We start from the raw sequence: 27,810 nt of genomic DNA on the forward strand, positions 1-27,810 counted from the left end.
TTGCAGAGGAAGACCCCCCCCCCCATCATCCCTGTTGGCTCAGATACATTTGTGGGTGCTATAGCCTGGCATCCAGATCCCCCCAGCTCTCCCTCTTTGCCCACTGACCTGAGCTGATGGCAGAAGGATTTGGACTGTCCAGTGAGGGGTAGGTGGTTAGCATGGGGGTCATCGATCCCACAGACAGATGGAGGTGGCTGCCTCAATCCGCCAGATCTCCACCCTGCCATTCCCACAGAGAACTGCTATGTGGGAAGGAAACAGGGAGAACATTCCAGAGGAGGACTCCTTCAGACAAGACTCTGGGGCCCTCTGGACCTGCAGGAGCAGGGTATAAGCAGGGATGGTAATGGTGTTGAGCTGAGGGCAGGCTTGAGCCTCACCCTGCCAGCCTCTGTGACCTTGCCAAGCCTCAGTGTTTCCATCTGAGAAATAGGGTGAATATTGGAGGTCCTTCAGCCTGCAATATGTGAGCTCCTGTGGGTTCCATAGCGAGTGGCTCCATTGCTGCTGCCTGGGCTCCTTGGTAACATGTGGACTCAAACAGGTGCGTCACTAGCTGGAAACCTGGATCTCCTTCGGGCCACCCTTCAACTCCAGATGGTTCCCCCAGGACCATGGGTAGAGCTATTGTCTCAGTGCTTCTGTAGGACTTGGGGCTCAAGGGGGGTCCTGGCTATGTCCCAAAGAAGCCCAATTAGGCATGTTTTGCCTGACTTCCCTGCATGGCCCAGGTGCCCCCTCAGCCTTGACTCCCCTAGACCAGGAGCATGGCCCCACCCCAGTCCAGCCAGACAAATCCCTTCCCTCCTCTGAGGCTCTGCTGAACCAGGTTGGAATTTCTCAAAAGCAAACAAACAGGCGAGCTCAGAGTTGCGGTTTTCAGAGCTCAGATTCCTGCCTGTCTGTCTGAGCCAGCGTCAGGCCCAGCAGCCGCCCAGGGCAGCCAGGCTGGGAGGGGGTGGGTGGGTGACAACAGAGCCCCCCACCAATTGTTAGAGGTTATTGGACCTGAGGGGTTGGAGGGGGGCTCAGAGGCCGCAGTCCCTGAAGCACAGGGCTGCCCCAGTAAAGATGGCAGGAGGAAGGGCAGCATGTGAGCTGGGAACTACTGTTGGGAACAGGGACAGTGACAGTTGCTGAGGTGTGGCAAGCAGGCAGCTCCTGGGGGCATGGTGGGGGATGGGGCCTGAGGACTGCAGGGCTGGGGGGGCAGGGGACTCAAGATGGATGGGGTAGGGGTGACTCCAGGTGGCCATTTGAGCAGTGCTTCTAAGACCTAGGAGGCTGCGTGGGAATGTGGGTGGGTAGGAAAGGCAACTGAGGCGGGAGGGCACCTCAAGGGGCCCGCAGGACTAGGAGGGAGGGCTGTGGTGAGGGGAGGGGCCTGAGGGGACTCTCTCTCGCCAGGTGGTCTTAATCTCCTCAGTGAAATAGGAGTCCTGGGGGCGGGTGGGGGAGGTAGGAGCTTGAGACAGCTGCGGGGAGGGGCTGGGTCTGATAGCCCTGAGGCCCCCCAGCTAGGAGCCCCTGCCCACCAAGCCTACTCCCTCAGCAGCCATGGGATGGGTCCTTAGGCTGGCTCCCCTCCTTGCTTTCATGTGACGGGGTGTTGGCTTGGTCTGAATGTATAGGGGTGGCCTGGACCCTTTGGGGACTGGGGGTGGGTGGGCAGAGGTTGAGTCAAGTTCTTCTTTATGAAAGTCTCTCTGCTTGGGTCCCTAATAACCCATAAGCTGTCAACAACTCTGAGGTAATGCCAGTGGGGGGCAGGGAGGAGGAGGGAGGGGCCCCAGGCCCAGCCTGACTCTCAGCCCCCCCCCAATCTCACACTAGTCCCACTCCCCCCTACTTAGGTCTTTTTCCTCTTTCTGTTCAGGGGTCTCCCAGTGATGGGGAAACTGAGTCTGAGAGGGGGTGAGTGGATCTGACCTTGGCTGCTAGGCCATGAGGACAGGAGAGGATGTAGTGGCATGGAGACGCCAGCTGCCCCATCCTGCTAAGTGGCTACTTGGCACCAGCTGTGCTGGATGGACAGACAGATGGAGATAAGCTTTCACCGGTGCTCCAAAGCCAGCCCAGTCCCTCCATCCAGGGTATGTGCCAGCACCAATTGCCCCTGGACTGCTCCGTGCTGGGCGTGGGCGCCAGGCCATCTTGGGTGTGGTTGGGAACAGCCAGAACTGTGTGAGGTGCCCACCAGAGAGACAAAGGCAGCCCCCGACAAAGCAGGACAAACAGGACTTTCCCTGGGCCAGCCTGCCTCTCCTCTAAACTCTGAGTTACTTATCTGCCGCTGTCCTGGGTTCTTCTCCCTCCTCTTCCACCCCCCTTTCCTGGCTCTGTCCCCATTGCAGGAGCTGCTTCTGCACCTGCTGGACCCTGTGCTCTGCTCCTACCTGCTCTTGGGGTTTCCAAGGGCACTTGCCCCAGGCATCTGACAGTTACATCATGGTGTCCTTCTGGGCTGCCTGGACATCAGGGCTACAGTGGAAACGAGAAGGCCGCTGACGTGTGCAGAGCAACAGTGAAGAGCAGGACAAGGTAGGACCAAGTTGTCTTGCTGAGTGACCTTGAATGTCCATAAGGAGGTGGCACATGGGTGGGGCTGGACCAGGGCTCGGACATCAGAGTCAGCCACATTTACAGGCTAACGTGGGACTGTGCCATGGTCTTCCTCTCTTCAGAGTCTCTTCAACTCAACTCCCAAAGAGAGGTCCCTCCCATGGCTCACATGCCACTGTCCCCAAGTGCCTTCCATCTAATTCTGCACAGTTGAGACAAGATAACTGTTGCTCCTGCCTCAGAGGGGTTTTATTTATTTATTTATTTATTTATTTATTTATTTATTTAATTGTATTGCTGCCAGGCTTATCATTGGGGCTTGGTGCCAACAGTATGAATCCACTGCTCCTAGCAGCCATTGTTTCTTTCTCTTTTTCCTTTCTAATTTTTATTAGCTAGGACAGAGAGAAATTGAGAGAGGACAGGAAGATAGAAGTGGATCCCCTGCAGGTGGGGAATAGGGACTCAAACCTGGGTCTTTGCACTTGGTTATATGTGCTATCTTAACTGGGTACACCACCACCTGGCCCTAGGGTTATTTTTCTTTCAGATTATTAAAATTTTTTTAAAGAAATATCATAATCATCTCCCTATTTTAAGGTGAGCTGATTAGTTAGCTTGAGTCTTTTTTTGAAATATTTTATTAATTTATTTATTATTAATGAGAAACATAGGAGGAGAGAGAAAGAGGCAGACATCACTCTGGTACATGTACTGCCAGGGATTGAACTCAGGACCTCATGCTTGAGAATCCGCTGCTTTATCCGCTGCGTCACCTCCTGAACCACTAAAATTTTTTTTAAAACTACCTTTATTTGATAGACACCCAGAAATCAAGAGGGAAGGGGATGATACAGAGGGAGAGAGACAGAGAGACATGTGCAGCACTGCTTCACTATTTGCAAAGCTTTTCCCCCAGGTAGGGTCTCGGGGCTCGAACCTGGATCCTTGCACATATAACATGTGCATGCAACTAGGTGAACCACCATCCAGCTCCCTTCTTTCAGATTCTTTCTTTTTTTCTTTGCCGAAGCTTCACTATAGTTTTGAATGGTACCTTTGGGGTGACTTTTCAGACAGACAGACAGGCATCCCAAAAGTAATTTTGATCCATACTCCTAGTGAGGAAGAAATGATAGGGGGAAGATAACCAGAGGGCTCTGAACTCCAGCTCTATCAGGACCCAGAGAGAGAGCAGGAAAAATGGAGGGACATTTGGATGGAGTAACAGGTATATGTGTGACTTGGAAAGAAAGAGAAAATTGGACTTTAAAAAAAAGGTCCAGGAGTCGGGTGGTAGCACAGCAAGTTAAGTGCAGGTGGCACAAAATGTAAGAACCCATGTAAGGATCCCGGTTCGAGCCCCGGGTCCCCACCTGCAGGGGGGTCACTTCACAGGCGGTGAAGTTCTGTAGGTGTCTATTTTTCTCTCCCCCTCTCTGTCTTCCCCTCCTCTCTCCATTTCTCTCTGTCCTATCCAACAATGGCAGCAATAAAAATAGATGGCTACCAGGAGCAGTGGATTCCTAGTGCAGGCAGTGAGCCCTAGAGATAATCCTGGGAGAAAACAAACAAACAAACAACCCTCCAAATCTATACAAATATAGACAGATAGTTATAGAAGTAATAGTTAACCCATATCTGCAACCTTGGGAGAACTACTATAGCTTCCAGTGGAGGGGATGGGAACCCTGGTGGTGGGAATGGGGTAGAATTGTACCCCTGTTATCTTGTAATTTTGTAAATCAATATTAAATCGCTAATAAAAAAAGATAGATAGATAGATAGATTGAGCGAGCCAGCGAGAGAGAGTCCCCTGGTGGGGATCAGGGTTGAATCTGGATTGGGTTGTGCGGGTGACCAAGCAGGTGCACTGTCCAGATGAGCTGCCTGTATATATGACCTTTCATATTCTTTTTTTTAAAAGTTTAACATTTTTATTTATTACCTTTTGTTGACCTTGTAGTTATATTGTTGTTATTGATGTGATCGTTGTTGTTTGATAGGGCAGAGAGAAATTGAGAGAGGAGGGGAAGACAGAGAGGGGGAGAGAAAGATAGACACCTGCAGACCTACCTCACCACCTGTGAAGAGACTCCCCTGCAGGTGGGGAGCCAGGGGCTCGAACCGGGATCCTTAGCCTGGCCCTTGCACTTTGTGCCACCTGAGCTTAACTTGCTGAGCTACCACCCAACTCTCGGACCTTTCATATTCTTTCTGAACATCTGCTAAGTCAGCCAGATCTCCACTCAGTGGCTGGGTCTTTCTTTCTTTCTTTCTTTCTTTCTTTCTTTCTTTCTTTCTTTCTTTCTTTCTTTCTTTCAAGAATATATTAATGAGAAAGATAGGAGGAGAGAGAGAAAGAACCAGATGTCATTCTGGTACACGTGCTGCTGGGGATTGAACTCAGGACCTCATGCCTGAGAGTCCGATGCTTTATCCACTGTGCCACCTCCCAGACCATAGCTGGTACTTTCTAGTCTGGAAAGAAACGATGTGGCAGTAGCTGCAGATGTCGGCAGGATCATCAGGGTGAAAGCAGCCCATGTTGAAAGGAAGAAAATTCTGGAAGGAGAATGTGGTTCTGGATGAAAAAAGAAAAGACGCATGTGGTTATCTGCTAAGTATAGGGGCTGGCATGGTGGGGGTGGGGAGGGAACAAGGGAGAGGAGGTGGCACAGACCCCTGAGGGGGATGCTGACCCACAGGGATGGAATCTGAGGAAGGTTTCCAGACAGCTGTTGGGGCTCCTGGCTTTGCTTTTTAGGCTGGTTTTATGTGCATGTGGCAGAAAGTCTGCTCTTTACTGGTATCTGCCTTGGGAGCTGGGCTGGGACCACCGTGATCTGGAAGCCACAGACTGGAGCTGACTATCTTCCATCCACAGTCCCAGGAGGAGTCCACCTACGTAAATATTATATGTAGGCTTATTATTATATGTAAATATGGGATAAATAATTAATTTTATTCTTATTACCACCAGTATTAATAATAATACTATTATTTAAAAAAACGTATCCTGTTACTTTTATTTATTATTATTTCTTTTTAAAATTTTTTAATTATCTTTAGTTATTGAATAGAGACAGTTAGAAATCAAGAGGAAAAGGAGGGATAGAGAGGGTGAGAGACAGAGAGACACCTACAGCACTGCTTCACCACTTGTGAAGTTTTCCCCCTGCAGGTGGGGACTGGGGGCTTGAACCTGAGTCCTTGCGCATTGTAACGTGTGCTCAACCAGGTGTGCCACCACCCAGCCCCATATTTATTATTATTTCTTTATGGGGCCTTAATAGATTGCAGTACAATAGTTGACACATGGGTACAATTTCTTTTATATATTTTTAAATATTTTATTTATTTATTAATGAGACCGGTAGTTAGGAGAGAGAAAGAACAAGACATCACTGGGTACATGTGCTTCTGGGGATTGAACTCAGGACCTCATACTTGAGAGTCCAACACTTTATCCATTGTGCTACCTCCTGGACCACACCACCAGTATTATTGCTGGGGCTCATTGCTGGAACTATCAATCCACTGCTCCCATCAGTGGATTGTGATTTTTTTTCCTAATTTTTTAAAATTAGGTAGGACAGAGAGAAATTGAGAGAAGAGGGGGAGAAAGAAGGGGAGAAAGAGAAACACCTGTAGGCCTGCTTTACCGCTTTTGAAGCCTCCCCCCTGTAGGTGGGGAGCTGGGGCTCAAACCCAGGTCCTTGCATTTGGTAATATGTGCATTTGGTAATATATGTAAAAATTATATGCAATATTATATGTTGACTTCCTGGCAGCCTAGGGTTGGGGTTGTGAGCGATGACCATCCGCTGAATTGGGGGGGGGGGAAAGGTTCTAGGGGCTGGGCCTGTGGGAACTTGGGGTGGTATTGTGATAAGCTGTCAATGGTTGCTGAGAACATGACTGTGTGTCAGTAAATTATACCTGCCGGACCAACTCTTCATGAAGCGTTGGTCAGTGTGTCAATGCTGCCCCTGTGTCTAGACACCACCCTCTTGGTGAGTGTGGCAGCTTGCCTCTCCCGTTCTGTGTGTGCTATCTCTCTTCACATAGCTCCAAGTCTCCCCAGCTCTGATCCTGTGGCTGAACCTCTTTCAAGCAGGCCTCCCAGCAATCCTGCCCCTTCACCTGTCGATCTGCTGCCTGGACCCAGCCCTAGCATCACTCCCTGCAGCCAGTGTAGACAGCGAGCAGCAGTGAGTATCTTGGATTTAGGACTAGGAGACCCCTTGCCTGGTAACAGTTGATACCTGAGCTCATCCCACAGTGACAAGGGGCAAGGGTGAGTGACCTGGATGGAGATAACTGCCATGGAAGCCATCGAGAAGTTCCTATGCCATTCCCCTTGGTGCCAGATGGGAGACTGATGCACATTGCAGGGCAAGGCCATGCACATCTGCTTGGGGCCTTGCCCAGCCAGGAGTCTCAGCCTGGTCCTGCCAGCAGTGCCCTGTACAAGACTGCTGTCCACCCACCCACCCGCCCGCCCAGGCAGAAAATGGCCATTTCCTCTGGCCCCTGCCCCAGAGAGTGACATGGAGCTGGCAAAACAAACAGGCCGGTCCTCCTGTGGCTGCTGACTGGTGATGGATGGTCAGAGGGGCTGGCTGTGATGATGGACGACCGCCCATCATGTGTGGGCCAGGGGCGGGGGCTGCTGGGGCCTCGGACACAGGCACAGACTTGCCTGCCCTCCTCAGAGACCCTCCTGGGGCAGATATCTCAGTGGACCTGGGCATGTCAGTTCCCTCTCCAACAAGCTAGTCTCCCCATGGAGTGAGGAATGAGCCAATGTGACAATGTGCTGGAGGGTGGGGTTCTCCACAGCCTTTTGAGGTGCCCATCCTTAACCTGGAGAGCTGAGAGCCTCCTCAGTTCATGCTAGCTTTGGATCTGCTGGACTAAGCTGTCTCTTTCTCCTCCTCCTCTTCCTTTATCTCAACCCCCTCCCTTTCTCCTCCTCTTGTAGTCCTTCCCCTCTTCCTCCTCCTGTCCCTCCTCTTCCTCCTTCCCCCTTTCACTTATTCATTAATGAGAGAGAGAACCAGAGCATCACTTTCACCCATGTGGTACCAGGGACCTCATCCCTGAGAGGCCAATGCTCCATCTACTGTATCACGTACTGGGCTGCTGGACTTGGGTTCTCATGTCTGCATGGGCTCAAGGGGTTCCTATAAGTGCCTGGCACCTGGTTGGGAAGAAAAGGCCTTGGAGGGGCCAGGTCCTTGAGTTCAGGGTAGAAGGGCACTCTGGGTAGGGCCGAGGTATGAACAGAATCCTGGCACTGATGCTCAGATCTTCCAGGATCCTCTGCCCCAGCCAGCCAGCTCCCGAAAGCCCTGCTGTGGGGTTGGGGCCTTTCTCCTCACTGTAAACGTGGGAAATCCAAGGCTGAGGGGTGCTCTGACTGGAAGGGACGTAGGCCTCCAGGCTGGGGTAGGCCAGGCCCCATTGTGCAAGTCTACCATGCAGGGCCAGCTGTGCTTATGCACCCCCCTGAGTCTGGGCCCAACATGTCCCGGTCAGCTCAGAGACCTTCCGGCTCTGACTGCCACCTGGCCACCTGTGAGGCCCAAGGGACACCAGCAACCCAGCCTGAGACTTGTAGCAGTATAGGCTATCCAGCTGGTGACTGGCCAAAGAAAGGGCAGCTGGAACCAGGCCTCTGACCCCTCGGCTGCCCAGCCACACCAAGAGCATGTCTGGTAGAGAGGAAGCTTTCGAGACCCCCTGCTTCCTGAACCTCATAGCAGGCTGAGTTGGGGCCGCCCACTTCCCTCCAGATTTACAAGTCCTGCCCTCAGTGCCTCCAACCTGGCCAGCAGCCCTGTAGCCTCCAGTTCCGTGTTTCCTGGGGCGGAGGGCAGAGGGGGTAGTTGGGAGACTTGTCCACATCTGGAGTTAGCAGGGTCAAGAAGAGCCACTGAAAGGGATGTGGAGAAACTGATGGGTGAGGGTTTTGGATAGAGGGAGGGGTGCACAAGGTACCCGGTGCAGGCTACCCCACTGGCTGTTCCATGCCCACCCTATGGGTGGCAGATGTCCTGTCGGTGCTGAAGCCTGGGTGATGCTCAAATCCCACCCACCATCAGCCTCTGGTGCTGATCTGGGAACAGTGGAGGTCAAAGCCCCACCTTAAGATGAACTCCAGGGAGTCTGAGTGTGGGGTCTGTGGCTTCAGGTAGAGGCTCTTGGGGCTTGCTGCAGCTGAAAGGTTCCAGCCATAGATGCTGTCGGAGGCAGGAAATCTGGGCCTAGCCTGGGCTGGCAGAGTTGGGGGCAGAGCCTAGGTCCATGTGGGGCAGGAAGTCGCCCTGGACTCCAATGGGGATGGGTTGACCTTTGAGGGACCGTTTCCTCCCTGGGAACATCCTGCCAGGCAGCAGGGGGGAAGAGGACTTGAGTCTGGCAGGCAGGAAAGTCTGGGGCTCAGCATCCCCTCGGGCAGGGCCCAGGGAGGCCCCAGGAGGGAATGACCTCATGGAGAAATGAGTTTCTGGAAGCAACGGGCCACTAGGCTTCTCCCCATCCCCCAACCTGGGTCTCTCAGACCCCCATGGGCTGGGTCCATGGAGTTTCCAGCACTGTCAGCTGATCTTGCCATGGTTGGTAGCCTGGCACCTAGTCCAGCCGTCCAGCCTGGCCAGATGAATTGTGGCTGGAGCCCCTGCCTCCCAGCCTGCGGGCAGCTGATGGGCAGAGGGCAGTAGCCAAGGGAGAAGCACGAGGCAGCACAGAGAGACTGCTCAGTCCCAGCTGCCTCTGCTCCCCACTCTGGGAAGGGGTCAGCAGCCCAGCAACCCTACCACCTCGCCTCACACCATGGCCTAAATATAACCCGAGCAGGCGCCCGGCCGGGAATAGAGACCTCTGTCAGCCCCCAGCAGGTGCTGGTGGGAGGAAGGTCAATGTGATTGGCAGGGGTGCTGGCCGGGCAGGCAGCCAGACTTGGGTCATGTGAGTGTCCGGCTGTGAAGCCTGAGGGTGGGACTGAGTGTTCTCGTAGGACAGCTGGGGGCCGGCCTGCCCCACTTGTAGTCCTGGACCTTGCTCTTGTCCAGGTGCACCCCCACCCCAGCCTGGCAGGGTGCCTGAGCCCTCAGCATGCCCTCCCCCCACACTCTCACCCAGGTACCTGTGTGTCCTTTACAGCTTCAGTCTTGGGCCTGAAGTCCCTACACAGTGACAGACCATTTCTTAAGCCACGAGGGTGACTGAGGGGTGGTCAAAACACAGTCTGTGCCCTGCCCAACCCCCCACACCACAGGATTATTTGGTACCCCCTATTGTCCTCAGGCATCTTCCTGTGACCCTCATCCCTGTCCTGGCTTCAAGGTGCCTCTGACTCACCTAGCAGTCAGGTGTGGTCTCAGTCACAGGCCACTGGGGTCAGAGCTCTAGGAAGGCTCTGTCACTCCTGGCTGAGTCCCCAGCCTCTGAAGGGGTCAGCATGGGGCCCCAGATCCCCATGCCACTCAGAGGAGACCACTGAGAAGAGCCAGCAGCCTCGAGAGGTGGAGCCTCCCTAGTTCTGCTGTGATTGGCCCACTTACATGAATCTCATGTCAGGATTTCTCTCCCAAGTGATCAAAATCCTGTGCAGAGGCCTGAAGGCAGAAGCAGTAGGTATGGGGGTGGGGCTGGGGTGCAGGTAGAGAGCTCCCCAAGGCATCTCAGGTATCCATTGATCCGGTCTGACCTTTAGGGGGCGGGGAGCGTGGAGAGGGCAGGAGCAGGAGACTATGTAGCCTGGGATCTGAGATGTCCCATGACTCCTGGACCCCAACCTGGGATTTCTTTTGCTTTTGGAGTATTGCACCTACCCAATTCCACAGGACCTAGAAGATTTTTTCCCCCTGTCTCTTCTTTCTTTTCAATTTCAGGTAGAAAGAGATAGAGGATAGACAGAGAAGGAAAGTCACCACAGCACCACTCCACCATTCATGGAGTTTGCTCTTGGTGCATGGTGCTCCCTTGTGGTGCTGGAGGTTCAGACTTGGGATCCTTAATCATGGTAAGGTGTGCACTTTACCAGGTGAGCTGTCTTCTAGTTCTTCTTGTTGACTGAATAAGCAAGGATTGGTCTACACCAAGGACATGGCCAACACCATGCTCCTCAAGTGACATGCCAGAGGTCGAGTCCTGGGACCTTGGACTCTAGGAGAAAGTCTTGGGTTAGGAGATTATAAATTGGAAAAGCCCCTTGGAGAAACTCTGGGAACTGGCAGAACCCCTCAGCCCATGCTTCCCTTCAGCAGCACCTGTGGCCTTATTTAAAATATATTTTATTATTATTTTTTAAAATGAATCTATTTCTTTTTTTAATATTTTATTTTATTTATTTATTCCCTTTTGTTGCCCTTGTTGTTTTATTGTTGTAGTTATTATTGTTGTTGTCGTCGTTGTTGGATAGGACAGAGAGAAATAGAGAGAGGAGGGGAAGACAGAGAGGGGGAGAGAAAGATAGACACCTGCAGACCTGCTTCACTGCCTGTGAAGCGACTCCCCTGCAGGTGGGGAGCCGGGGGTTCGAACCGGGATCCTTATGCCGGTCCTTGTGCTTTGCGCCACCTGCGCTTAACCTGCTGCGCTACAGCCCGACTCCCAAATGAATCTATTTCTGATGGAGACACAGCGAAGTTGAGAGGGAAGGGGAAGATAGAGAAAGAGACACCTGCATCATAAGCTTCTTCCTCTGAATATGGGGACCAGGAGCTTGAACCCTGGTCCTCTTGTGCACTGTAATATGTGTGCTTTGTTGAGTGTGCCACCACCCACCCCCTAGGCCTGTGATCTCTGGGACCAGGCTGTGGTCTTCTAACCCCATTTACACACCTATAGTAACTAGAAGGTTGCTTCCCAGAGGCCACTGCTTATGTGTGGGACAATGGCCTTTGCAAAGGGCCTGATATGGCAAGATGGGGAGAGGTGGAAGGGTGGCCAGCGGGGCAGTGAGTGTCATCTGGAGAGTGTGGATTGAATTCTGCACCCCACCTGACATCCCTGGCCCCAAGGAGTCCAGGTGGAGTAGACCCAGCTGGACTGACTGTATAGGTTTGTTTGTTCTCCATCTAGTTTTTCTGGTTTGAAATCTAGGGACTAGGGGTCTGGGGAGAGGTGGGGGTGGGGAAATGGAGGAGGATGGAGCCCTGTCAGGGGTGTGGCTGAAGAAAGGGATCAGGCCTGGGTACAAGGTCATCTCTGGGCTCCACTGCACTGCCACCGTTCTGTCCACACAGGACAGGTGGCTGAGCTCTGCCTGAATCACTGAGTCATCTGCGTGGGCTTCTAGGAGGGATTGGTCCTCAGACCATCTGCCTCAGCCTTCTGGCCAGGGGGCAGGCCTGAGAGTGTCCACAGGGTGCTGCCTTGGAGGGGCTTCATGGTTCCTGGTGACCCACTAACTTTGGGTTTTGAGCACTTGGTCTTCTGTGGAGAGTCTCGGCTAATGGGTTCTCTGTACAGGGACAGTGACTTGAGGCCCAAGATATGTGGGGAGGAACCTGAACTCATACAGCATCCATCTGGCCTTCCTCTGACCTCCTGCCCTTGTGCCTGCTTCTCTCCCACTCTAACCTCAGCTAGAGTGTGGGGTGCCTTTTCCTCTCCTTCAGCCAAGTTCTCCCCACCTGCCCTTCTCCTGGATTTATATAGGAGAAGCTGAGGCCCAAGGCCTGGAAGGAAGTGGTGATGGGTAGTGCAGTTGCCAAGCATTGATGGTGGCTGTGATGGGTGGATGGTGGCCATGACCAAAGGGAGTGACTTCTAGGTGTCCTGGATTTCTGGAGAGGGTTGTTCTGTAGGCTTTGGGCCTGTAGGCCTAGTTCCCTGGCCCTCCAGCATAGTGGAGGGTATTAGTCAGGCATCTACTCACAGACCACAGGGAACTGGGAAAAGGTTGGAGCTCTGAACAACTGGCTACACAGGGAACTTTGGATGCTATTTAGACCTGAGAAATGGTACCCACTGTGGATATAGTACCAAGAAGCTGCCCTGGGGCCAGGTGGTGGTGCACCTGGTTAAGCGCACATACTACAGTGTGCAAGGACCTGGGTTCAAGCCCCTGGTCCCCACCTGCAGGGGGAAGCTTCACAAGTGGTGAAGTGGGGCTTCAGGTGTCTCTCTGTCTCTCTCCATCTCTATCTTCCCTTCCCCTCGATTTCTCTCTGTCTCTATCCAATAATAAATAAATAAAGTTTAAAAAAAAATAAAAAATATTTAAAAAAAAAAAAAGAAAAAAAGAAGCTGCCCTTTATCCAGTCAGCCCACAATGACCTTCCTATGCATGCCAGATCAGATATGCCTCTGTTTCAGAGTTGGGGAAACTGAGGCAGATGAACATGAGTACAGTCCTTGAGTTGCTTGAGGAGGGCATATGGGCTCAGGGGGTTGGGGAGTGCCACAAAATATACAACTATTTTGCTGGCTGGGGGCACGCACATAAATAGGAATGTATGGGGTGGGGTGACTCATGGTTCAGGTCTCAGTGAGGGAATATAAGTCACAAGAGCACGAGGACCAGCCAGGAGCTGACCACAGTCAGGCGGTGCCATGCACCAAGACCTAGTGGGGAGTCAGGGCTGGTAGCACCAGGGGCCTAGAGACAGGGTTCTGGGGTTCACAGCTAGCTCTTCAGAGCTCTGTCCTTTCCATGAGAGGAGAAGAGGGGGGAGAAGAGGAGGCCACATGGTGGGGGTGGTTATAGGTATGTGTGTGTGTGTATATGTGTGTATCCACATACATATATACATAATACACATACATATATATCACAGCACTGCTCAGATCTGGCATGTGGTAGTGCTAGAGATGGAACCTGGGACCTTTGGTGATTTAGGCATGAAAGTCTTTTTTTTTTTTTTTTTTTTTTTGCCTCCAGGGTTACTGCTGGGGCTCGGTTGCCTATACTACAAATCCAATCCACTGCTCCTGAAGGCCATTTTTCACGTTTTGTTGCCCTTGTTGTTGCTGTTATTATTTTTTGTTGCCATTACTGTTGTTGGATAGGACAGAGAAAAGTCAAGACAGGAGGGGAAGACAGAGAAGGGGAAAGACAGACACCTGCAGGCCTGCTTCACTAAAGCGACCCCCCCACAGGTAGGGAGCTGGGGGCTCCAGTCCTTGCACTTTGCACCATATGCCCTTAGCCCGCTGCGCTATTGCCTGGCCCCCTAAAGCCTTTTTTTTTTACCACCCAAAATATTTAAATAAATCCAAAAATAGTAATAGAGGGACAATGTGATGCTGATATTATATTTTTCAATGTGATCAATTAATACAATTATTTTCTTTTTAAATAAATAGTGATTTATAAGACTGTAGGTTAATAGGAGTATAGATGAACATCATTCCCACCACCATAGATTTGTCTTTTTTTTTTTTTTTTTGCATAATTATGTGCTATCTCCCCGGCCCAGTTGTGGACTCTAGGAGCACAGTCCCTTCTCTGCATCCCAGGGCCCTCCTCTGTGAACTGGTTGGTGACCCCTGAGGAAGCTCTTGATACTGATGTGCTTACCAGTTAGTGGGTGGGGGTGGCCCCCCACCAGCAGAGACCAGGCCAGAGAGCTAAGGACCCAGCTGACTGGAATCATTAAGATAGATTGTTCTCAAAGCACCACCCAGATGCCTGACCCCTCTTGCCCCCACATTCCCACCTGGACCTAAGTCTGTATCCACATAAACATTTCTTTTATTTTAATATTTATTTATTTTCCCTTTTGTTGCCCTTGTTGTTTCATTGTTGAAGTTATTATTGTTGTTGTTACTGATGTTGTTGTTGTTGGATAGGACAGAGAGAAAGAAAGAGGAGGGGAAGACAGAGACTGGAGAGAAAGAGAGACACCTGAAGACCTGCTTCACCACCTGTGAAGCGACTCTCCTGCAGGTGGGGAGCCGGTGGCTTGAACCGGGATCCTTAAATGGATCCTTGTGCTTTGTGCCACCTGCACTTAACCTGCTGTGCTACCACCGCCCGACTTCCCTCCAGAAACATTTCTTAGAAATCAGGTCCCAATCCCATCCACCCCAGTGGGACCCTAACTTTCATGTCTTGTGCCATCAATCCACCCACCTAGACGCTGGACCTGTAATGCTCTAGCCTTTCAGACCCAGGTGGGCTCTCAGGAAGCAGGTGACTCTACTGAGCTCTTGGGTGGGGCCTGGAACTGGGGTTCACCCCAACCAGCTCTCCTTGACCTGAGTGGAGCTTCAAATTCTCTTGTCTATGCAGTGAGTTGAGATCAAGAAACCCGGTCTTGCTGCTTTTTTTCATCAAGTTGGTTTCTACTCACCAATTATTACTCTTATACCAGTGCCACAGGTAGACATTGCCAATCAATCTCTGATCCCTTGCTTGGATGACTGGGAAGTTCCAGGTCCCTTAGCTTTGAGTGCCAGGTGGCTTCTGCCAGGGAGGCAGGGAGGGGTGTTAAAAACAGTGTGTGGACTTGCTTACATTGAAGACAGTGGGGAAGGACAGTCTGGTAACTCCCCTGGGTTTCTGGATCAGGGAAGGCCAGTCCTAGTTCAGGACTCTCAGTGGGCCTCACTTGACTCTAGAGACGAGAGAGACAGAGGGACCTGTAGTGTGGGGAGCCAGTACCCAGTGCCCCAGCCTTGGAGCTAAAGCTGCCTCTGACTTTCAGGGAGGGACTGCTCTGTTCCTATCCTGGTTGCTCAGACCTTGGGAGGGGCTGTGTCTTACCTCATTGCTCCTCCTGTCCCCAGCACTGTGGCCTGGAAAAGGGCAGGCTTGGTTTGAGGGAGGGTAGGTGGGTGGGTTGTTCCTCTTCTCTGTGGTTGGCCCTGCCCCCACGAGGTCTGGGCGGGCGCCTCAGTGCAGCTTGGGCTCCAGAAACATTTGCTTTAAGTCTTAAAATATCAGGTTCCTGCATCACGGGGCCTCCCTTGGGGCCACTGGGCAGGCGGGAGGGATTTCAGGGGTAAGAAGATTCCCCCGCTGCTCCCCATCTTGAGTCTGTTCTACTGACCCTGTAGACTCCACTGAATCCGGCCAATCTTCAGGGGGGGAGTCATCAGCTCCCCCCACTTTCCTGCTCTGTAGGAACCCCAGTTTCAGTCCTCCAGAGGGAACCCTAGAGAGGATCTGAGGTACAGGCTCCACTGTTTTCCCCTCAAAGCTCCAACTTGCATCAGTAGGATCCAGGGGTGCTTTTATCCAGGACAGTGTGGATGGGGAAACTGAGGCCTTGGGGGAGCAAGACTTCTCAAGGCTACACAAAGAGCCCCTTTCCCTTGACACTGGGCTTGTTGCCATTGCAAAATCCCTATCCCAGTGGACAGTCCTTCTCCACCCAGACCACGAGGAAAGAGTCTTGAAAAAGATGATGCCAGTTTTGGTGCTGGGCTCAACATTTAGATGATGTCCCAGGGGCAGTAGTCTGGTCAACAGCTTGGGGTCTTGGGAGGTGAGGAGGAGTTTCAGGATGGTCCTGCTAGAGAGGATCCCCAGGCAGAACAGGCAATCTGGGGGCGGGGGATAGGTGGTGGTGTACCTAGTTGAGCACACATGTTACAGTGTGCAAGGACCCAGGTTCAAGCCCCCAGCTCCCACATGCAGGAGGAAAGCTTCACAAGTGGTGAAGCAGTGCTGCAGGTATCTCTCTCTCTCTCTCTTCCCCTTCCCCTCAATTTCTGGCTATCTTTATGCAATAAAAAGATAATTTAAAAAGTTTTAAAAAGAAGGAGGAGGAAGAGAAGAAGAAATAGAGGAAAAAGAATAGAAAGAGGGAGAATAAGAAGAAGAGGAAGAAGAAGCAACAGCAGCAGCAGCAGCAGCCTGGGAGCTCAGGCTGATACCTAGCTCATGGTGGGGAGCGGAGAGTCCTGGGTGTGGGGCAGGCCCTGGCACATGGCTTACCTAGGTGTCAGGTAAAGGTGGAGGACTCTAATGCCTAGAGCAGACTTGGGCACCTGCAGCATGGGGAGATAAGAGTAACCTCCTGGATGGGGCACTTGGTCACTCCATAAGAAGGTGACACTGCCCTGGAGGCCACTCCTGAGGGAAACACAGCCCTCGCAGCCTCCCCTGCCTCCCCGGCAGACCACCAGCCTCGACCCGGGGGACGAGGCTCGAAGCTGAGTGGGAACTGGAGCCAGGCAGCAACAGCTGGCCCCACTCGAACATCCCCCAGGGCCACCGCCTTCGTTCCCAGGCCCCTGTCCCAGCTCGTTCCCAGGCTGCACCCGACCCCCCACCCCACAATGTGCTGTTGGGGAGGTGGGCAGACAAAGCTATGAGGGGACCACCGGCTGGGAAATCTCTCTTACCTACCCCTTAGCACCAGGACACAGGCAGGACAGCCTCGATGGCCCCCGCCCCATGGGGCTGCCTCATTCCTCCTGCCTATGTTCAGGGGCTGTGTAGGAACACAGATACTCCAGACAAGTGGAAGATCTTGGGGAGCCCCTGTCAACCATAGGCCACCTGGGGGGTGGGAGGGAGGGCAAATCTCCTGCCAGCTCTTGTGCCATCAAAATAGCTCCGAGCAGCCCAGATTTCTCTTGGTGGCACCAATGAGATCACAGTCTCCCTGGAAGCTTGTCTTGGAGAATTCTGGGTTAGTTTCTGTCCTAACTGACCACCCCCTCCCATGCATAGTTTGGGATGCCAATTTCCACCTCTGCATCTGACATGCATGCAAAGCACCTGCCCCTGCAAGAAGATTTCCCCAAGGTTCTCCCACCCTCGTGGCCATAGAAGAAACCCAGGCAAAAAGTACCCCTGCTCCCTGGTCCCCATTCTCCAGAGGACAAGACTGCAACTGGAGGGGCTGGGGGAATAACTCAGAGAGAATCCTTCTGCCACTTCTGCTGTGTATTCTCCTGAACTATCACACCCAAGATAGCAAAAGTCTCCCAGTTTAGACTGATAGGCAGGGAGGCACAGGCTAGGGTTGGAGCGGGCATGCTGGGGCTCATTAGACATGGCTGCCTAGTGTTCTGGAGGAGTGGGAGAGAGGCAGGAGGCAGAGTTGGGGGTGGGGGGTGGGGTGGCAAGGAGGGACCAGGAGCAGTCCCCTGGGGTGCTCACAGGCCACAGCGTTCTATTTCTCTTGTGCCCTGGTGTAGGGAGAGCAAGCACCAGAGGCTCATCTGCCCCCAGGGCTGTGTCCCTGAGAGTTATAGCTAGGAGGGGGGGATTAGGAGGTTGCTGTCGCCCCTGAAACTTGAGCCAGTGGCCAGCTCTGGGAATGGGCGTCTGACCCCTCCATAGCCTCCAGGATCCCGAAGAAAATCCTTGATGCCGAGTTAATACCAAGACCAATTTTTATTTCAACAAAGCTAATTCTCAACAATGTGATACCGAAGGAGAGGGATTTTCCTGCCTCAGCAGGGGAGGGGGCCAGGGTCCGGACAGGGTGCTGCCCCTCCCCCTACCCCAGCTGTCCTCTCTGAGGGGCAGGCATGAGACTGCTCTGTGGAAGCAGTGGGGAGACGGCGGTCTAGGCTACCCCTCTGTGGGTGACCCCTCACCCCAGCTCTTTCTGCTCATGTCTTCAGGTCCTGCAGCTGCCCCTTCAGCCTGGAGTCTCCCCCACCCTCTACCCTGCCCCTGCTCCCCTTTCCTGAGATGAGTGAGGGGGCCTCCAAACACTCCATCTCCTTGGTCTCTTCATTGAGGGAGGAATCTGACCCAGGTGGGGGGGGGGGGGACTCTGGAAGGTTCTCTGAGGAAACATAGGAACCCAAGTCTCTTGCATTGCACAAACTTTGGGAACCCCCAACCATACTCCATGGGTCCTATCAAGCACCCTCCCCCTGACAGGGTACATCTGGCCTGGACTTGGACCCTGCCTTGGCTGCTCTCTGCAGGATCACCTAGGGAGGAGCAGAGGTCCAGGGGTCAGAGGGACACCCCTGTGTCTAGAGGTGTCCCCCATTTGCCCAGCATCTCTGTCTACCCCCTGGGAGCCCTGAGAGAAGAGGCAGGAGAGGGCCTGGGTCCATGGGGGTCTGGGGACTCGACCTTACTGGGCCCTGGCAAGCCTGAGGCTGGACCCGGAAGCTGTTCTCTAGCCAGATAATCGATGGTCTGGGGGCCTTGGTGATGGCAGGAAGGTCAGGAGCCCCTGTCAGAAATTCCTCCTGACGATGACCACATGCGCGGCCAGGCAGGGACAGGCTCCACCAGGCTGCCCTGCTTCCCCTCTGTTGGGGCTCCCTCACCATCACCCTCACCAGTGCTCCCCATTCCACAAACCAAACCTCAACAGCCCCTTCCCCTCTGCTGGCAGGCTTGAGTGAGTATGACAGAGGGAGACCCTGGAAAAGGGACACTGGGGCCAGGGCAGCCACATCTAGCAGAGGACCAGAGAGTGCAAAGATTAAAGAAGGTACTTGGGTACAGGGCCCCCCAGGCTCCCCTCAGAGGATACTGCAGGGGGTGGGGGGGTGGGCCCAAGGGCACCTATGACAGGCCAAAGTCAAACCAGATGGGCTGGGGTTCCCGTGGGGCAGGCAGCCATTCGTCACCGTTATCTGCTCCTCCGCCAAAATCACAAACACATTTTTAAGTGAAGGACTGGCTGCCACTGGCCTGAAGGCCCTGATACCACCCAGCTGTGGCCATACTGGGTAGGGGGTGGGGCTGGGGTTGGGGGAGGAAGGGGGGGTTGGGGGGGGGCAAGGATGGGGCTGCCATGCCCACCCCAGGGAGGAGTCCCAACTAGACTCAGATTTGCCCCCAGGGCTTCCCTCCCTGGAGGCTGAGCCAATGCCACACCTCCCCATACTTAGGCCCTGTAGCTTTGCCAGACTGGACTTCTTGGGTGCCTCAGGGGCACTGGACCCAGAAGTGTCCTCAGCTCTGTCCTGGGCACCTGTCTTTCTGCTGGAATCCTGTACCAGTGATTCACCCTCTGTCTCCTACACAGACCCCAATTGTGTGTCAGGGCTGCTTGGTGGGACACTGGGGGTCTGGGATTTGAGTGAAGGGTGTACCTTCTCCTTGGGGTCATTCTGTAGATGATGGATGAATGAGGCTGGTGACAAAGACCTAGAGAGACAAAGTGACAAAGAGAGGCAGCCATGGATGCAGTGAGCGTGGTCCTGTCCCCAGGAACTTGCTGCCTGCCTGCCACCACCCCTCACTCTGTCGCCACAAAGCCAGCCACAAAGCCAGCCCAGCTTGGCCCTACCACAAGCAGGACCATCCTCTGGGGAGTGAGAGAAGGGTAGGGCTGGACTCTCTGTCTGGCCCTCTCTCTAGGAGGCAAATGCAGGTCCTACCCTGCACCCTGGACCCCCGGGCAGGCCCACAAGGTGTGGGGGCGCCAGGAGAAATGGCCTGTGACGGGATGGGGGGGCAGGGGGTGGGCGTCCTGGGCGGGAAAGCAAACAGTGTCAGCGGCTAATGAGCGGGAACCGGGCCTGGGGCTGAGAGCCTGGGGAGGGGCATGGCTATCGCTCATCCTGACAGGCAGGCAGGAAGGGGAGCTGGGGACCAGAGTTGGGGGGAAGCATGAAAGCCAACAGAGGGTACCCTGGAGGGCTGACCCTGCATGTAGTCGGACAGAGGGAGGCATTGGGGGCCCCCACAAACCGACTGGCTCCTACCCTGGTTGTAGTCCCCGGGAGACTTGACTTATTCCTCCCTCCACACAAGCACAGACGTTGCAGGACAAAGGACACTGTCCCTGCACTGCATGCTAGGTAGCCTCTGGCCCATGTCCCTGGCTTCACAAGGCAATGGCAGGTGGGGTGCCGAGGGACCCTCCCCAGCCTGACTTTCTACCACCTCCATTTTACCCACTCACCATGCAACCCCAGCTGCCGTCAAGGCCCTTCCAGACAGTGCTCTCCTAAACCATGATGTCCCTGACAGGTATCACAGTGGGGGCCAGCCTGGCTCTGTGTGCAAAGGAGGCCCCCCATCCTGGCTCGGCTCTTCCCATCATACTCAAGCTGTGATCCCACCTTGCAGGTGGGAAGACTGAGAGGAGCAGGTCGGTGAGCAGGCCAGCCTTGTGGTGGCTGCACCTCAAGCAGGCTGGAAACCCCTGCCCTATCCCTCAGCTGGGAGAACCAGCCTGGTTTGGCCTTGTGCCCGCCCTGAAATTGCAGGCACCCCGGCAGGTGAGCCCCTGGGCACACTCTGAGCCTGGCCCGGAACCCCTTCACCGCCCACAGCTGAGTGGCCTGTAGGTGCCTGCCTGAGGGGTGTGCAGGCCCCTGTCCTGCTCCACAGGAGGGAGGGGCAGCAATAAATTCACACCGCCAGCCGCCCGCAGGATAAATGTGTCATCGGCTGCACGATTTACGAGCACACCCCTGGCCCGCAAGGCAGAGAAAACAAACCTCTGTGTAGACACGGCGCGGCGGGCAGGGACTGGCGGGTGGCGGGCTGGGGTGCTTAGGGCTCAGCAGCTGGGACATGCATGTCGGAGACATGGGAATAGGGACGTGGTCCTTTGGGGAGCTGGCTGTCCATCTGCAAAGCTCCCACAAACTCCCACACATGTGGTGGACTTGAGGATGCTCAAGACGTGGGTGTCATTAGCTCATGCTAAACCCCACCCTGGAGAGGAGCCTCGGGGAAGGCTCTCTGGGGATGTGTGTGCATGTGTGTATACATGCATGCATGTCTAGTCTTGTGTGTGTGCCTCAGTAGGTATGAGGAGAGCCATGGTGGAGGGGACCAAGGGACCACTGCTTGGGGAGGCACAGGCAGAGTAGGAGACCAGGAGGTCCCAGGAAGACACAGGGTAAGAGTGTTTGAGGAAGAGGATGAATGCAACCAGGGTGGGCAGTGTCACTGGGTCCCTTCTGCCTTAGGCTGAGTGTCTTGGAGCCCTAGACATGCAGGGTGGTCACAGCCCCACCAGTCCAATCAGTGGGCACAGCCTCCGCACCAGAACTAAGTGTGCAAGGCACAACTCAGTCACATTCCTATGCAGTGCCTCTGCCTGCTGTGCCTCCCAGAGACAGTTCCAGACTTAAGATACCACTGGGGTATTCGGGCGGTAGTGCAGCGGGTTAAGCGCACATGATGCAAAGCGCAAGGACCTGCATAAGGATGCCGGTTCGAGCTCCAGGCTTCCCACCTGCAGGTGGGTCGCTTCACAGGTGAAGCAGGTCTGCAGATGTCTTATCTTTCTCTCCTCTTAATCCCTCTATCTCCTCCTCCTCTCTCCATTTCTCTCTGTCCTGTCCAACAACAACAACTTCAATAACAACAATAATAACTACAACAATAAAAAAGCAACAAGGGCAACAAAGGGAATAAATAAATAAATATATTTTTAAAAAGATACCACTGGACCTGTTACTTATTATTATTACTATTTTTGCCATCAAGGTTATTGCTGGAGCTCCGTGCCTGCAATACAAATCCACTGCTCCTGGTGGCCATTTTTTCCCATTTTATTGGGTAGGACAGAGAACTTGAGAGAGGTGGAGGAGATAGAAAGGGATTAAGAGGGGGCTAGCTGGTGGCACACCTGGTTGAGCACATGTTACAATGTGCAAGGAACCCGGTTCAAGCTTTTGTCCCTACCTGCAGGGGGAAACTTTTGAGAGTGGTGAAGTAGGGCTGCAGGCACCACTCTGTTTCTCCCCCTCCTTTTTTTTTTTTTTTCCTCCAGTCACCGTGGCTCAGTGCCAGCATTACAAAGCCATGGCTTCTGGTGGCCTTTTTTTTTTTTTTTAATTTTACTTGATAGGACAGAGAGAAATTGAGAGGAAGGGTAGATAGAGAGAGGGAGAGGGAGATAGACACCTACAGACCTGCTTCACTGCTTGTGAAGCGATCCCTCTGCAGGTGGAGAGTCAGGGGCTTTCGCTGAGATCCTTGTACAGTTCCTTGTGCTTTATATTGTGTGCGTGTATGTATGCTTAATCCAGTGCCTTACTGCCCGACCCCCTCTCCCTCTCTTTATCTTCTCCTCTCTCAATTTCTGGCTGTCTCTATGCAATAAATAAATAAATATGGGGGCTGAGCAGTGGCACATTGGGTTAAGCGAACATAGTACAAAGAACAAGGTCTGCGCAAGGAGTCCCCGGCTCCCCACCTGCAGCAGGGAGTTGCTTCACAAGTAGTGAAGCAGGTCTGCAGGTGTCTATCTCTCTCTCCCTCTCTCTTATCTTCCTCTGCCCTTTCAATTTCCCTCTGTCCTATCCAATAATAATAATAATGTTCAGCCTGACTCATACATCATTAAATGAAGTCAATAAAAGATAGATCTACAATTATAAAATAAATAAAGATAATAATAATAAGAAGAAGAATTTTAAAAAGAGAGAAGCATAAAGAAAGACATCTGTATTCCCCCTTGCAGGTGAGGAGTGGGGACCTGAACCTGTGTCCTTCCACATGGTAACGTGTGTGCAGTCAACTGCATGTGCTACCACCTGGCAGCTACCCGTTAGCTCTTGAATCCAATCCACATACTGAAGCCCAAGGCTGAGAATGTGAACTAGGGTGTACCTAGGGGATGGCAAGTCATCCAGGAAGCCCCAGGGACCACTCAGAGGACTTAGGGAAGATACTGGGTTTGGTTGAAAGGACTAAACACTGTGGAAGGACTGAGAATACAGGGTACTGAGCTGGGGAGGACTAGGAGGATTTGGGGAAGGATCCGGGGAGGACTTGGTGGGGGCTATGAGGACTCAGGGAGTCCTGAGGATGAGGAGGATCTGAGAAGAGGGGGACTCTAGTCAGACTCAGTGGACTTACAATGTGATTGCTAATGTCTGGTACAGGGCTGGGGAGATACACATTACAGTGTGGAAAGACCTGGGTTCAAGACCCCGTCCCCACCTGCAGGGGGAAAGCTTCATGAGTGGTGAAGCAGGGCTGCAGGTATCTGTCTCTTTCCCTCTCTGCCTCCTCCTGATTCTATCCAATAATAAATAAATCAGAACAAATTTTTAAAAAAGAAAAGAAGTGGTCCAGGAGGTGGCGCAGTGATAAAGCTTTGGACTCTTAAGCATGAGGTCCTGAATTCGACCCCCGGCAACACATGTGACAGAGTGATGTCTGGTTCTTTCTCTTTCCTCTTGTCTTTCTCATTAATAAATAAATTAAATCTTTAAAAAAAATAAAAGAAGTTGAAAAACAAGATCAGAAAAGAAAACACAAGTAGAACCTGAACTGGAATTGGCATATTGCACCAAAGTAAAAGACTCTGGGGTGGGTGGGTGGGGAGAATACAGATCCAAGAAGGATGACAGAGGACCTAGTGGGGGTTGTATTGTTATATGGAAAACTGGGAAATGTTATGCATGTACAAACTATTGTATTTACTGTTGAATGTAAAACATTAATTCCCCAATAAAGAAATTAAAAAAAAGAAAATAAATCTTTAAAAAATATTTTTAAAATATTTATTTATTTATTCCCTTTTGTTGCCTTTGTTGTTTTATTGTTTTGGCTATTATTATTGTTGTTATTGATGTTGTTATTGTTGGATAGGGCAGAGAGACATGGAGAGAGGAGGGTAAGACAGAGAGGGGAAGAGAAAGATAGACACCTGCAGACCTGCTTCACTATCTCTGAAGCAGCTTCCCTGCAGGGAGCCAGGGAATCCTTAGGCCAGTCCTTGTACTTTGTACCACCTGTGCTTAACCCGCTACACTACCACCCGACTTCCAATATATATATTTTTTTAACCTAGGGGCTCTGGAAGGGCCATTGTGACTAGAGTGATGAACTCATAATCATGAAGCATGAGGTTCCCAGTACAATCTTGGTGTTATATTATCAGAATGATGCTCTGGTTTTCTCTTCTGTCGTAAAAAAAAAAGGCAAAACTGCCTCCAGTACAGTTGTCCTTTTAGTGGGCACACCAGGGCACAGGTGGGCATGCTGGGACAGGCAATTGTCAGAGGTACCCCTCCCTCCCCACCAACCTTGCCCAGACAGACAGAAGACCTTTCCTAGGGAAACTAAAAGCAGGATCTGATTAAATCAAGAACAGGGCACTAATGTAAAAACCCTGTGGTGAAGGGGAGGGTGGCCATTGGGCTTCCTGGCACGGCGGGGGGCGGGGGTGGGTGGGGGGGATAGGACACAGTCTTTTGGTGGTGGGAGTGGTGTTTATGTACAATTCTCTTAAAGTGTAAACATATAAACCACTATTTAATTAATATGAGAGGCGAAAAACTGATGATATATCTAGAACTTCTTAAAACACAGACTGAGTCTTTTTAGTACATAGGCTGTCTATGATATGTTGTCTCTCCCAGAAACCTAGACCAGGGAGAACAGAAGCAACCGGCAGCACAGCTATATACAAGATGCTGGGTATTATACCCCAAACCCTATCAAAGGGACTTTCCAAAGTTAACCCTATCACCAAATAATGTGACGATAACAATAACTATCCATTGTCTTCTTGAACCCTAAGACAACAGGAACCTCACATTTCCACTATAGAGCCTATATTTCCCCCAGTCCTGGAACCTTAAGGTGGGGCCCATTTTTCTGCATGCTGCTCTCAATTCAAATCAAATAATATTGCATCCGTGGACCGAAACCTAATCAACGCAACGAGTGCCACCCCAGCATGCTTCACTTCAGACTGTGACCAGAGACTTCAGGTGTGGAATGATAACCCTTCAGCTTCATCACTCAGGTGAGACCTTTCCTTTCATAGTATTCTCTAATTCCATTCCAGCTGTTCCACTCCCCAATAAAGTCCCCAAACCTAGATATAGTCCAGGTCCCCTGAGATAGAGCATAGGTTCACCTGTGCCCATAAATTAGGGGAAAAATATATACCTGAAAGCAGAAGTACACTAGAGTTTGCAGTGAGTACCCCCCAAACACTTCCTCTCCACTGTTCCAACCTTTGTGTCCATGATTGCTCAACAATTTGTTTGGCTTTGTATGTTAACTCTCTTTTCAGCCACCAGCTTCCAGATGCCATCAGGATGCCGGCCAGGCTTCCCTGGACTGAAGACCCCACCAATGTGTCCTGGAGTTCCGCTTCCCCAGAGCCCCACCCTACTAGGGAAAGAGAGAGGCAGACTGGGAGTATGGACCGACCAGTCAACGTCCATGTTCAGCGGGGAAGCAATTACAGAAGCCAGACCTTCCACCCTCTGCAACCCACAACGACCCTGGATCCATACTTTCAGAGAGATAGAGAATGGGAAGGCTATCAGGGGAGGGGATGGGATATGGAGATCGGGTTATGGGAATTGTGCGGAACTGTACCCCTCTTATTCTATGGTTTTGTTAATGTCTCCTTTCTTCAATTAAAAAAAATTAAAAAAAAAAAAGACCTTTCCTCACTATCTACAAAGACTGGTTGGAATTCTTCAAGTGCATCTTTAAATAAACAAAGCACAGAGAAAAGCAAACTCCCAAACAGAAATCATATCAGGAATGATTTCCATGCAGACATGGGCAGAGCTTCAGTCCCTACCCCAGGGACCCTTCAGAGCCCCTGGTAAGTCTGGGAGCTCATTAGAGCTCTTTGGGGCCCAGTGACAGCTGGGAAGAACAGGGTTGGCTGGCATTGGCCCAGGACCCTTACCCCACCTCTCTGGACTCCCCAGTCCCAGGCTGTGGTCTCCCTCCCCAGGGGCTGGGCATGCCAAATCCATACACCTGGGTTAGACAATTGGCTGTATGGCCCGCATTGGTTGACACAGTGGATAAAGTGTTAGACTCTCAAACATGAAAGTTCTAAGTTCAATTCTCAGAATTGCACATGCCAGAGTGATGCTCTGGAAAACAAACAAACAAATAAATAATTAAATGGAAAGTGGTTGTCAAGTGCTGGGCAGTACCACAGGGTGTTAAGCGCACATGGTGAGAAGCACAAGGACTGGCCTAAGGATCCCAATTTGAGCCTCTGGCTCCCCACCTGCAGGGGTATCACTTCACAAGCAGTGAAGCAGGTCTGCAGGTGTCTTATCTTTCTCTCCCCTTCTCTGTCTTCCCCTCCTCTCTTGATTTCTCTCTGTCCTATCTAACAACAGTAAAAATAATAGCAAGGGAAACAAAAATGGCCTCCAGGAGCAGTGTATTCATACTGCAGACATGAAGCCCCAGTGATAACCCTGGAGGAAAAAGAAAAAAAGAGAAAGTGGTTGTTATGAGGACCCTCTGTTTCCTTGGGATTCTGTACTCCCTTGGGGGGAGTGATGGTGATGGTGGTTTCCACTGGCTTGGACTAGTAAGGAACATTCCTCCAGCCCTGCCTGCCCCCAATGGGCTCCTTTGCCCACAGGGGGTCTGTGATGGGGTCAGAGGCAGGTAAGTGGCACCTGGGCTGGGTTGCTCCTTTGTCAAGGGTGCCATATACTCCCCCATTCCTTGCCACATGTAAGTGTGTCAGGCTTAGAGCCCCTCAGTTTGTCCTGCACATTTAAACTGGGCCAGTAAAACCACCATCCTCTCCCCCAGTCATAACCCACAGTCCTATAGGGATAGGCCCAGTAGGGAAAGAAGGATCTGGCCAATTTCCTCAGGCTGACCCCACTGGAATGGGAGGAGAAAACGGAGAGGGTTTCTGCTGCTCTGCTGGGTAGAGGTCTAGGGACCAAGGGTCTGTACCCTAAGCCCCATCCAACAATTTCCTGACAAGTCTACAAGTTGATGAAAACAATAGCAGTGAGATTGCACGCTCATTCCCCCTTCCTACCCTCTCCTTCCACAGACTGACCTATGGAAGAGGGAGGGTATTTTCAGCCTGGACATCTATAGTAGGCCCTCCGTGCTCCCCACCCCCACCCCTCCTACACATACAGGGCCTGCGTTCTTTTGTTGTTGTTGTTTGTTTGTTTGTTTTCTTTCTTCCTTCATCAAGGTGATTGTTGGGGTTCAATGCCTGCATAACTCCAATGATCTTGGTGGCCATTTTATTTATTTATTTATTTATTTATTTATTTATTTATTAAAATTTATCTATTTATTTAAGAAAGGAGACATTAACAAAATCATAGGATGGGGGGTACGACTCCACACAATTCCGGCCACCCAATCTCCATATCCCATCCCCTCCCTAATAGCTTTCCCATTCTCTATTCCTCTGGGAGCATGGACCCAGGGTCGTTGTGGGTTGCAGAAGGTGGGAGGTCTGGCTTCTGTAATTGCTTCCCTGCTGAACATGGGCATTGATTGGTCGGTCCATACTCCCAGTCTGCCTCTCTCTTTCCCTAGTAGGGTGAGTCTCTGGGGAAGCGGAGCTCCAGGACACATTGGTGGGGTCTTCAGTCCAGGGAAGCCTGGCTGGCATCCTGATGGCATCTGGA

At 52.1% G+C, this 27,810-nt stretch overlaps 1 long non-coding RNA gene across 5 annotated transcripts; it reads left to right on the plus strand.

Moving 5' to 3' along the window:
- Positions 1–2,146: 2,146 nt before the first annotated feature.
- On the plus strand, positions 2,147–26,083 carry LOC132539348 (uncharacterized). Of its 5 annotated transcripts, XR_009550588.1 has the most exons (5): positions 2,147–2,544; positions 10,497–10,597; positions 20,531–21,311; positions 25,001–25,181; positions 25,455–26,083. It is a non-coding gene; the product is annotated as an uncharacterized LOC132539348 (long non-coding RNA). The 5 variants fall into 5 exon arrangements; XR_009550585.1 differs by lacking the exon at positions 20,531–21,311 and having other exon boundaries at positions 10,497–10,618; XR_009550586.1 differs by lacking the exon at positions 20,531–21,311.
- Positions 26,084–27,810: the final 1,727 nt, after the last annotated feature.

The sequence above is a fragment of the Erinaceus europaeus genome, chromosome 1 (genome assembly GCF_950295315.1).
Source record: "Erinaceus europaeus chromosome 1, mEriEur2.1, whole genome shotgun sequence".
In the NCBI taxonomy this organism is placed as follows: Eukaryota; Metazoa; Chordata; class Mammalia; order Eulipotyphla; family Erinaceidae; genus Erinaceus; species Erinaceus europaeus.